Here is a 12,948-nt window from a genome sequence, read left to right on the forward strand (position 1 = left end):
ACATTGTATGTTCAGAAATAAATAATATAAGTGCTTAACACAGGCCCTAGCACCTAACTATTGTTGGTTTAATAAAGGCTTTCTGACCCCAACTTTTCCCCACACAAGATGCTGAGGGATTGAGTTAAGAAAGAAACTTACATGTACACATGGTCTCAGACTGTCCCCAAGGTTAGTCTCAGGAAGGAAGGTCGGAGGGCATCGTGCAGGACCCAAAGAGACACTTATTGTTGCAGTCAGTCTGTCCTGAAATGCATCAGAAGTTTACTCACCCTGCCCATCCTTGTACAGCACATAATCTGTGCTAGGCAGTATTATAGAAATTGAGGGAAGAGTAACAAGATATACTATGTCATTGTCCTCATGTTGCTGCTATTCTTGTCACTGGGCAGTACAAGAAAAAGTGTATTAATTTTTCTTTACCTCTTCTAACCTTCCCAGCAAGCCCCTCCCCACCCTGCTGGGACTCGAGGACACATCATTTTGCCAAATAATAATACCCCAGTCTCCCCAGTTAAAAATGTAAGCTCTCAGAATCCTCTCCCCTTGCCCAGGATTATGGATGTACGTCAGGGTTTATTACAAGAGCCAAGTTGGGGAGGGGGCTTCATTCTGTGGGGCCCCTTGAGCCTGGTTGCTGTTCTTGTTGAACAGAAGGGTCCCCTTCCAGGAGTCTAAAGGGGTAAAGAGCAAAGCCCCCCCCCACACACACACAAACTTTCAGTTTATCCCCAAGACATTGTCTTAGAGAACGGAGGTCACCACTCACGGGCCTCACTGCCCGCCACCCCGTCCTCTATCCCCTTCTTCTTTTCCTTCAATCGTCCACTTTCTTCTCCTTTATTACCAGGATATCCTCTGGGCCTCCCCCCTATTGGATTTGACCTCTTTTTCCCATTTCTGTGCCTATAATGGCAAAATGACTTACAGGTAGTGTTGACTGATTTACAAATACATTTTTAGTGTAAGTATGTCCTCTGAAATATTTGGTACATATTTAGACTAAAAAATTATTTGTTTCTTAGCTGAAATTGAATTTTAACTAGTGTCCTATATTTTATCTGGCAAACCTACATTTAAAGAACTTGGTTATGGGGGAAAGGAATGAAAAACAGAGCCATTTAGTATTTTCAAAATACTACGCCTGCTTTAAGGCTTAGCCCCTGCTGGCCTCTTGGCTGGGCAGACTTAGAGGGGTTTCACAAAGAAGAATGCTGCCCCCAGCACCTCCCTCGTCTGGGCTATTCCCAGGCCCTCAGAGGAACCCATTGTGTGTGTTGTTAGGGCGGAGGCATGGTGGAGGAACCCACTTGGCTTCCTGCCCGTCTCCCCCAGTCACACCAGGCAGCCTCCCTGGGATGCGGGGAGCCCCATCCTGCTGGCAAAGCCATTGCTTACCTAGAACTTTTATGAGGACATTTTTATTGAGCTGTAATTGAAAAGAAAAGAAAAACTCCAAGACCTTCCAGATTTTTTTCATAAGCCCGCTTCACGCACGCCTGTGTGTGTGCGCGCACACTCATAGACTTTGGCCAGACCACACCAGAGTTTTTGTTGAAAAAATGAATAGGTTTCTGTGTATTTGTGAGAGACATTTAACTTTTCTCTCTTCTTCCCTAAATTTAAGACCAGAATAAAGATGATCTGGGAGTCTGGAGAGCTTGTATAACCTCTTTTCATTAAGCAAATATTCCAGTGTTTGGAGAATAGGGACTTTATGTAAGAGGGCTGCATTTGTCATTAGCCTAATGTTCTAATGTGAGTTTACAACCATATTTAAGAAACCTGTAATAGAATGCAGAGCCTCTTATGTATGTAAAACTGCTTGGCAAAAGTTTATAAATCATATACATCTATTTAAAGAGATGTGAAAGTAAACCCAGATGACGGTCTTTTAGAAATGGGTTGGTTGAGAATGCCCTGCTGAGCCCGCTGCTGTTCTGAGAAGCGGTAGGAAAAGACTGAGTCTCTCTTGGGGTCTGTGTGACCAGGCCTCCCACCCCTCCCCCACCCAGGAAGGAGGGAGATACACATCTTCCCTCCCAAGCCCCTGGCTATCTCAGCAGAAAGGAAACAATCTCTAACTTTTGTTGAGCACCTACTATGTGCCAGGCACTAGTCTGCTTCTCTATTTCCATTCTCACAACAGACCCGGGCAATGCTATTATCCTTTCCATTTTGACGCTTTTGAAACGTGAGGGTCAGAAGAGTTAACCATCGTGTCAGGCCCACACAGCTGTGTAAAGGAGAGAGTCTGAGTGAAAACCTGTGTCCATGTGTCCAAGGCTCTTGTTTTTCTTGCCATTCCATTCCCACCCCAGGTCGCTCAGCGTGGTAGTGGGAATAGTGGTATATGTTGTGATCTCCTTGGCTGAAGATATATTGCTTCTTCTCAGGAGAGAAAAGGCTGGATGGAGACAGTGAGACAGGTCAGGTCAGGCACTTCTGTGTGGTGGCCATTTCTGAGACTTGAGTCCACTGACCCGATGTCCTGCCAAAGAGTCTCTCATTCTTGTTGAGCGATGCCTGTGGTCTGGTTGACATTCATGAAATGAGCAGATGAGGTTTTTCAGGTGCTGAAAGATAATTCATAATCAAGTGACCTCAGAGATTCATTGTAAGAACACACTTGAAAATAAGGAATCTCCCAGGAAATGGGAATGTCTCCTAGGATACCCTGTGACTCTAGTGACCAGGCTAACAGGGGTCTCATCAGGTATGGGCTGCTCCTCGGGCCAGGGCTCTGGTTCCGTGGGGACTTGGCTGTCCTGTGTTCGGCTTCTGATTGTCCTGTCCCTACCAGCTGACTCCCTGAGCTTCTCCACCTCAAGGTTTCTGCTGCCAGGGCTCCTGCCTCCTGCCTTCTCTGTGGGTCCCTCCCACCTGTCCTGCTGCCTCCAGCTGTTTCCTGCTCATTCTCTCTTAAGACACAGAGCCTCGCTGTGTCAGCAGTCTTCTCCAGAAGCAGCACAATCAGTGGCAGCCTTTCTCATCAGACTCCCCCACAGGACTCTGGCCACCTGTGGGTCAGGAAGTTTGACAGTAAGACCACATTTGGCTGCAGGTAACAGAGACTTAAAAAATAGTGACTTGAACAAGGTAGACACTCCTTTCTCTCTTGTGTAAAGAAAGTGTGGAGGCGGAGGCAGTTTGGGCCTGGCAGGGAGCCCAGCCAATGTCATTCACATGCCAGGCTGCACCATGGAGGGGGATCAAAGCACACATCCCTTCCCCTTTAAAAGACTTATCAGAAGTTTTACATAATTGTATCTCATCAGCTAGAATGAAGTCGCTTGGCCACAATACCTGCAAAAGAGGTTGGGAGAGGCTCTACTTTAGCTGGGTGTATTGCCAAAGGCTATTTACCCAAGTCAGAAGGGAGAATGAATCTTGGGAGCAAGTCGAGTTCTATACCCAGGAGCCCATCCTAATGCAACCATCTATGGCCAGGACAGCAGAGCCATGCGGTAAAGAGTGTATGACACCAGGAACCGCTAAGAAAGATGTGCTGCTATGATGGGGACCTTGCAGGCATGCTACAGAGTAAATACCTGTATCTGTGAGATGTGATCTCAAAGGAACTAGAAGTTCCCCTCTCCACACCTCCAAGTATCCCCTCAATAGTCCTGCCTACAAATTCATCATTCACTTGAAGCAGTGTCTTCCACAGCACCCCTTTTAAAGTACACATGTAATAACTGGGGAAATTAACCTGTCCTCGGTACTTTATGCTTGCGTGTGTATTTTCTCATGTCTGTCTAATTAGCAACCCTCCTCCCCAGTCACTACCAAAGTCAGATGGCCCTAGAGCAGGGGTCCCCAAACTATGGCCCGCGGGCCACATGCGGCCCCCTGAGGCCATTTATCTGGCCCCTGTCGCACTTCTGGAAAGGGCACCTCTTTCATAGGTGGTCAGTGGAGGAGCATAGTTCCCATTGAAATACTGGTCAGTTTGTTGATTTAAATTTATTGTACTTGTTTGTTATTTTAAATATTGTATTTCTTCCTGTTTTGTTTTTTTACTTTAAAATAAGATATGTGCAGTGTGCATAGGGATTTGTTCATAGTTTTTTTGTAGTCCGGCCCTCCAATGGTCTGAGGGATGGTGAACTGGCCCCCTGTGTAAAAAGTTTGGGGACCCCTGTCCTAGAGGTCACAGCACCAAGCTGGAGCCCTGGAGGATTGAAAGCTGATCTAACCAGATCCCATTTGTGGATCCCATGATCCCCATTGTAGGCCCAGAGGTTACAGGAGGCTAAGCCAGAATACCTTTATAGGGATGTAAACAGGGAAGCATTTAGAGGAATGGAGGGCACATAGTGAGCTGATGGAAGGTTCTGAAATAGCAACTTTGGTGTAGGGATTCTCAGAGGAGAGAAAATCCTAGTAGCTTCCAAGGAGAGAGGACCAGAGTGACCAGACATTGAATGGTTTAGGAAGCTTGAATGAAAAGATTAATCCATAACACTGGGCAGAGCAGAGTGATCTGAGAAAAGGAGAGTAATGGTAGTTGGTCCCTCCGGCCAGCCACAGAGGACAGCACCAGGGGAGGTAGGAATGGTGGGATATTTCCCTTTGAGTTTTCCTAAAAACCAGGGTCTTCCAAGATCCCAGTGGCTATAGAGTCCATACTGAGCCTACTCACCCTACCCCTATGTGGGAGGAAATGGAGGAGGCAGCTGTCAAGCCCAGGCTGCGAGCGAGTGGCCAGCAGACCTACTGGGGTCTCCTGGTGGCTGGGAGTCTGTTGGCCTGGATGGTAGGGTGGCTGCAGCTTAGGAAGAGCTTTTAGAGAGATGAGGAGTTGGATGTTTCCTTTCTGGTAGCCTTTCTAACCTGCTCACCTCAGGACTTTTGCCTCCAATATTTCCCTTGGGCCTCTGACCCATCTTCCGATCTCTAGCGGAGCTCTAAGCAGACTAAGCCAGGGCTCCATTCTTATTCCTCTGGAGAGGTGGAACCTCATGGCCATGCACTCAGCCCAGGGGCAGCCCAGCTGCTCTGTTCTTTTCTCGTCCACCAGTTCCTCCACAGGCGCGTTTAATGGTTAAAAACCCAGGCTTTTCATTTGAACTAGCTCTTCCGCTGTGCTGGTTATCTACTGACATGTAACAAACTACCCTAAAGTTTACTGATTTAAAAACAAGAGCCTTTTCTATTCTTTTTTTATTTTCATTATACTTTGTTTCAATGGGTCTCAAAATTCTGTGACAGATTTTTGGTCAAGTTGTTTCTATTAAAAAGTATTGATCTAAAAAACTAATAACTTAAAAACTGCTATGTACACACACACACACCAAATGTTCCACAAAACGTTCTCCTTTCATTCTGAAGCTTTTACAATGCATTGTAATCACTGACTAGTCTTTTACTATTAAATTTAAGTGGCCAACTGAGAATAAAACAGTTCTGAGATCATTCTTCTACTGCTGATTATGACTGGGGTGGCAGATATTGGGGATAATATTCATCTAGCCTTCTGAGCTTTCTGGGGGAGCTTGGTGACTTTGCCAGCTGCAGCTGCCTTCTTGCCCCCTGCTTTGCTGACACCCACAGTGACTGTCTGTTTCATGTTATGAACAGCAAAACGGCCCAGAGGAGGATAGAGAATCTCTCAACACACGTGGCCTTGCCAGGAAACATATTGATAATGGCAGCACCACCAGATTTCAAAAACTTTGGGTCATTGTAATGCTGGTGGCCGAGGCCAGGCAGGTTCACATTGGATTCAGGCAGACAGTAGAGGAACTGCAGAGCTGGAAAGCGTCAGGCCACACCTGTTTATTGGAGGCTCACAAGGACAGGTGAGCAAATAAACAACAAAAGGGAAAGAGCTAAATAACCAAGGAAAATCTGCTATTTTTAAAAAAATTATTTTTATTTATTTATTCATTTTAGAGAAGAGAGAGAGAGAGAGAGAGAGAGAGGGAGAAGGGGGGAGGAGCAGGAAGCATCAGCTCCCATATGTGCCTTGACCAGGCAAGACCAGGGTTTTGAACCGGCGACCTCAGCGTTCCAGGTTGAGGTTTGATCCACTGCGCCACCACAGGTCAGGCAAATCTTCTATTTTTAGTAAGGGCAAGGGAGCAGGGAAAACTGCACCTCACAGTGGCAGGAGAGCGATCTGGGAGAATCGCCCCCCAGAGTAAGCACCCAGAGCCTTATATAGGCTATGCACACATGCCTCTGCCAGGTGCTCACACGCTAATCAAGTAAAGTGCTTGCAGCTGGTAACCCCATGAGCAAGCCTGACACAGCTATCCCACAGCCATCTTCTAGCTTTTTCCTAGAATGACCATCAATCTTCTCCTTCAGCTCAGCAAATCTGCAAGCACTGTGAGCTGTGTGACAGTCCAGCACAGGTGCATATCCGGCACTGATTTGGCCTGGCTGGTTCAGGATAATCACCTGAGCTGTGAAGCCAGCTGCTTCCACTGGTGTATCATTTTTGCTGTCACCAGCCACATTGCCACAATGAACATCTTCAACAGACACGTTCTTAACATTGACGTCCACATTGGCCCCAGGAAGTGCTTCACTCAAAGCTTTATGGTGCATCTCAACAGACTTTACTTCAGTTGTAACACTGACTGGGGAAAAGGCGACCACCATCCTGGGTTTGAGGACACCAGTCTCCACTTGGCCCACAGGGACAGTACCAGTACTATTAATTCTGTAGACACCCTGGAGGGACAAACACAGAGGCTTGTCAGTTGGTCAAGATGGTGGCAGATGCAATCCGGAGCTTCAAGCAGTGTGGTTCCACTGGCATTGCCATCTTCATGGGTGACTTTCCGTCCCTTGAGTCAAGGCATATGAGCATGTTGTCATTATTCCATCTAGGAATTAGCACAAACACTACTGTGTCAGGGTTGTAGCCAATTTTCTTAATGTAGGTGCTGACTTCTTTAATAATTTTCTCATATCTTTTATGGCTGTAGGACAGCTCCGTGGAGTCCACGTTGTTAACACCAGCAATCAGTTGTTTCATGCCCAGTGTGTAAGCCAGAAGGCCATGCTCACAGGTCTGCTCATTCTTGGAGATGCCTACTTCAAATTCACCAATGTCAATAGCAACAATCAGGGCAGCACAGTCAGCCTGAGATGTGTCTGTAGTCATGTTTTTGATAAAGTCCCTGTGTTTTGGGGCATCTGTGATGGTCACATACTTGCTGCTCTTGAATTTCCACAGGGAAACATCAATGGTCATACCATGTTCACGTTTAGCTTTCAGTTTATCCAAGACCCAGGCATACTCGAAGGAGCCCTTCCCCATCTCAGCAGCTTCTTTCTCAAATTTTTCAATGGCTTTTCACTGATCCCACCACCTCTATAGATCAGATCACTGACAGTGGTAGACTTGCCAAATCTACGTGTCTAATGATGATGATGTTGATATGAGTCTTTTCATTTCCCATTTTGGCTTTGATTTAGTGGTGGGTTTCATGATACCTGTGTTCTGTTGGCAAACCTACTGTGAAAAAGCCAAGAGCGTTTTCTTATATCCTGTAACTCTGTGGGTCCTTAGTTCAGGCAGGCTCAATGGACAGTTCTTCTATTCCACATGGTGTTGATGGAGGTCACTCAGTGATATTCAGCTGGCAGATGTGCTGGTGTGGAAGATCCAAAAGAGGGTCACTCAAATGTCTTGTGCCTTGGCAGGGAGGCTAGAAGGCTAGACCCAGCTGGAAATGCCAACCAGTTTGTCTACCCAAGGTCTCTTTAGCATGGCGGTTTTGGCTAGTCAGACACCTTGCATGGTGATTCAGGGCTCAAAAGAGAGTGTTCCAAGAGACCCAGGCAGAAGTTGCAAGGCATCTTATGAAACAGCTTCAGACATTCCTGAATGCCACTTCTGTCACATAATCTAATGGTAAGCAAGACACTAAGGCCAACCCAGAATGAAGGCTCAGGAAGTGTCTAAGAACACAGGCTTGCTGAGTTTGTAGTATGAGTCTATTTATCCCTTCCAGCTAAGTGACCTTGAGAAAGTTTATTAAAACTCTTTTAGTTTTCATATCTGTAAGATGGAAATATTAAAAATAATATCTACCTCTTATGGCTTATGAGAAATAAATGATTATGTCTCATATCAACAACTGCTGTGGAAAAGCCTGCTCATGATCACCATCATTTGCAGCCTCCTCTTCTTCCCGGCTCCCTGCTAGACTACATTGTCCAGCCTCCCTTACAGGTGTGACCATGTGCCTGAGTTCTAGGCCATGGAACTACAAGAAAAGTGATGTATCTGGCCTCTTATATCCCCTCCATGTTCACTCCCCCCAAATTCCATCACCCTGTGTTACGAGGGAGAAATATAGTTTTGTTTGTCAGAGCCATTAGCCTACCCTGACTATGCACAGTACATAGTAAACTCTCAGTTAAAGTTAGTTGCTATCTGGTTTAACCTCTCTGCACCTGTGTTCTCATCTGTATAATGGGGTGATAGGATTAAAGGAAATAATGTATAATTTGAAATAATGGCTTAGCTTCTATCACAGTTATTTCATCTAAACACTATAAACTGGGTCATCACTACCTTTTTCTTGAAGCAAGATTAACAAACATAACAAAGCCTCTTGAAGGTTTAAAAAGGATAACATGTAAATTTGCAATATTTTAGACACCAGTACTAATGGTACTATTTTAATTCAGAATACTTCTTAAAATCCATTTGATGACAGGTTAGATTAGGATGTTTTTAATTTTAAAAATTAATCCATTTATTTTTGTTTTTTAAATTAAGAAATATTTTAAAAATACAAAACAAGATAAAACAAATGCTTATATTCCCATGATTCAATATGGTCAGATCTTCATATTTTGCTATATTTGATCTGTGTCCTTTCTAAAGAAATAAAGTGGCCCTGGCCGGATAGCTCTGTTGGTTGGAGCATCAGTCTGAAGCACAGAGGTTGCCGGTTTGATCCCCGGTCAGGGCACATACAGATTGATGTTCCTGTTTCTCTCTCTCTCTCTCCCCCTTCCTCTCTGGCTAAAATCAATAAATAAAAATAAAAAAAATAAAAAAAGAAAGAAAGAAATAAAGCATTATGGATGAAACTGAAAAAAGAAAAAGAAATGATGTATCCAAAGCACTTAGCATAGTGCCTGGCTTATGTAAAGCAGTCAGTATTTGTCAGTAATTAAAAAAAAATATATTTATTTAGAAAAAAGTTAAGCCCTGGCCAGTTGGCTCAGTGGTAGAGCATCAGCCTGGCATGCAGGAGTCCTGGGTTCGATTCCCGGCCAGGGCACACAGGAGAAGTGCCCATCTGCTTCTCCACCCTTCCCCTCTCCTTCCTCTCTGTCTCTCTCTTCCCCTCCCGCAGCCAAGGCTCCATTGGAGCAAAGTTGGCCCAGGTGCTGAGGATGGCTCTATGGCCTCTGCCTCAGGTGCTAGAATGGCTCTGGTTGCAACAGAACGGCGCCCCAGATGGGCAGAGCATCGCCCCATGGTTGGCATGCCAGGTGGATCCCGGTTGGGCGCATGCGGGAGTCTGACTGCCTCCCTGTTTCCAGCTTCAGAAAAATACAAAAAAAAAATAGAAATAAGTTTATATTTACAGAGTTATAAAGACAGTGTTTACTCATCACCCATCTTCCTCTAATGTTAACTTCTTACATAACCATGGCATATTTGTCAAGGAAATTAAAATTGGTATAATGCTGCTCTGACCAGGTAGCTCAGTTGGTTAGAGCATCGCCCCAATACACCAAGGTTGCAGGTTTGATCCTTGGTCAGTGCACATACAAGAATCAACCAATGAATGCATAAATAAATGGAACAACAAATCAATGTTTCTCACTCTCTCTCCCCCCCTTCCTCTCTCTCTAAAAAAAAAATCAGTAAGTAAATGATTTTTAAAAATAAAAACAAAATTGGTATAATGCTATTAACCAAACCACAGACTTACTTCAAATTTCATGTTTTTCTATTGATATTCTATTTTCTGTTCCAGTATCCAATCAAGAATACCATGTTGCATTTAGGTCAGCTAATTTTTAATCATTCATTCATTCATTCAACACACTAAGAGTGCTATCAACTATTAGTCCAAGACTAGGGGTTCTGAGCAGCAGATGACGCAGGAGCCCCTGCTATGTACTGACAATAATCACAGATCTCATTTTTGAAATCTTGCCACATGTGCAAAGAACTTTTCTCTTTCCCACTTAATCCTTACAACAATCCTACATATTGGTTATTTTTACTGCCTTTTTACGAATGGGGAGATGGAGGCGTGGAGAGATTGAGGTCACACACCTGGTAGAGGTCAGAGGTAGGATTTGAATCCAGGTAACCTGGCACCAAAGTCATGTTTCTAACTATCCACCACACCTTTCACAAGGCTGCTCTAGAAAAGGGGAGAAGTAGATGCATCATCACAGACTTCCTGGGATATGAGTAGCAGTCAAGAAGGCTTCCTGCCAGAGGTAACCGTCTGGAGTTCAAACTGTGTTTCCTGGGGCACTCTGGGAAATGTTCGGCTCTCTCATCACCTGCTTTCTCAGGGCTTCCCTCAGTCTTTTCCCTGCAGCCCTCGATTCTGTGCCTAACCCTCAGAGCCTCAGGAAGGTGACCTGCTGAAACTCAAGCCCCTGGTGTGGCTCTGTCTCAGCCTCTGGGCACCCCACTGCTGCCAGCTGAGGCAGGTGGCCCACTTTCATAGATCTGGGTGTTGGTTGGTTTAGAGATTGGCTTCTGAAGCCACTATTTTGGTCCTGCTGACAGTGAATGAGCTAGAAATAGCAACAAGGGCTGAGTTGTCAGGCAGAGGGAGGAGCCAAGAGAAATGGGGGTGGGCAGATTGAGCTGCTAAATGGGGACTAGCTTTGTCTGCTCTGGATAATTATAGGCCTCAACAACCCTAGGACGAACTGAGAATGGTTTTCAATCCTTAGATTGGAGAGGGACTGCCTGGTTGGGCACAGCAGCAACAGCCCTTCTGCCTCTTCCAGCTTTGGGAAAGGCCCAGAGAACACCTGAGGCAGCCAGCAGCCAGCTGGGTTTAGGGCCAAGCAAATGCTGCAGGGAGGAGAGAGGAGCTGACTGTGCAGTGCCTGCCATTTGAGGTCAGAGCCCAGAGATTCTAGATCCAGGATGTAGCATTCCAGCCCCGTTTCCTCTTCTCTGAGCCTCAGTATGTTTGTCTGTAAAATAGGGATATTGAACCCCTATATCCCAGACCAGACAGCCTATGTTTGCACAGTTTACAAATTGCAGAAGGAGTGAATGAGACTGAAACACGGCCTGTGCTCTGTGCACTCCACTGAATACCCTGACTGGGAGCCACGTCTGCCTGGGAGGAAGAGGGACCTTTTCCTGGACCAAGCCCAGGAGTGTGTCTGCCTGAAAGGCTGGTTTCTCAGAGGGGGCACCTTTTTTGATTTTCACAAAGGAAAAGCATTTGCCCTCTGGAAATAGATCACATGGCAGAGACGGACAAAGGTCCCTTAAGCCTCCAAGAGAGGGCAGAGCAGGCTCCAGAGAGCCTGGGTGAGGAGTGAGGAGGGGGATCAAAGGTGGCCCAAGAGAATAAGATGAGCTGGGAAGAGCGTGGCAGGGCAACCGTATGCGGAGATAGATGCATGCAGGTAGAGAGGGAAGAGAGCAGGTGCCCTCTGGAGCGAGGCCCAGTCGGGAGCCAGCTGGGATCCACTCCCCCTGGTGGCCTCTGGAAAGAGGGCTGAGTGGCAGTGGTGCCGCCCTGTGGCTGCTGGTCCACGGGGGCAGAGAACTGCACCTGATGCAGGGTCATAGCCAGAGAGCGTGGGAGCCATGAGGAGGGACACTGAGCCCAGGGAAAGCCTGGTCAGAGACAGCAGTTGGAAGAGAACGACAAGGCATCCAGTGATTAGAATCAGAGTGAGGAAGGATACACGGGCTGGATGGACATTTTGGTAGCCCAAGAAAGAGCATCCTCTCAGACTGCGGGGTCTAGGAGAGCTTTCCAGAAGAGACAGCTAACCTGAAACCTCATGGAGACTGCAGTGAAGAGCGGTGAGCATGGTGTGTTCGGGAGGCGCAACCGGAAGCACGTGCAGGGTACCAGAGCTATGGGAGTGTGGTGCATTCCGGAAACTACAGTGGGCTTACCAGTTCCTAATTATGTGGTACGGATGAGGACAGAACTGCGAGAGATATGACTGGAGGTGTGAGACGTCCTCAGATAATGAAGCATCTATACACTTTGTCGAAGCGTTTGTACTTTGGGGGTTGTAAGTAAAGGAGTGATGTGATCAGATTTTCAGTTTAGGAAGATGTTTGCATACTGCGTGGAGATTGGAGGAGCCAGGCTGGAGGCAGAGGTGTTGAAGAATCCAGGTGAGAGGCGAAATTGACTTGAACTTGAGTAGGCACAACAAAGATGAAGTTAAAATGAGCAGATCCAAATTGTATTGAGGAGGAGGAATCAACAGGCTCATTGGGTAAGGGGCAGGAGTCCAGGGTGACACCCATCACTGACTTGGGTAACTAATGGTGGCTGTCAGACTAGGAAGAAAAGTAAGTCTTGGGTGGGGCAGTAATGAAAAGTTCTGCTGAGTTTGAAGTTCAAGGGCAGTATTCAAATGGAGGTGGCCAGTAGGGTATGAGGCTTTGAGCTCAGAAGAGAGAACTGGGTCAGCCATCAGGGACTGGGAGTCATCAGTCTAGAGATGTGAAATGGGAGCAAGAGGACCTCCCAGGAGGGCAGGACCATGAGAAACCTTGACCTTTATGGGTCAGCGGGAGAAGCCAAGGGCTAAAGAGGGCAACCAGAGAGGAGAAGGAAAGGCAGCCCCTTCAATCCTCGTAACGCCTTGTACCACTCACAGGCGAGGAATCTGCAGGCTTTTATATTTTTTATATTTATATATTTTTTATATTTATACCTTTTATGAGGATGCAAGTACAAAGAAGCTCAGAGCTAAATGTTTTGCTCCATCATAAAACCACCCTTCACC

The 12,948-nt window shown here is 46.1% G+C and overlaps 1 long non-coding RNA gene and 1 pseudogene across 1 annotated transcript in view; one reads left to right on the plus strand and one right to left on the minus strand.

The window, feature by feature from the left end:
• The window catches only part of LOC136381299 (uncharacterized), a 35,205-nt gene that overhangs the window by 21,402 nt on the left and 855 nt on the right, over positions 1–12,948 (plus strand). The window lies entirely within an intron of this gene.
• On the minus strand, positions 5,468–7,418 carry LOC136380868 (elongation factor 1-alpha 1-like; annotated as a pseudogene).

This window comes from Saccopteryx leptura, chromosome 9 (genome assembly GCF_036850995.1).
Source record: "Saccopteryx leptura isolate mSacLep1 chromosome 9, mSacLep1_pri_phased_curated, whole genome shotgun sequence".
Taxonomy (NCBI): Eukaryota; Metazoa; Chordata; class Mammalia; order Chiroptera; family Emballonuridae; genus Saccopteryx; species Saccopteryx leptura.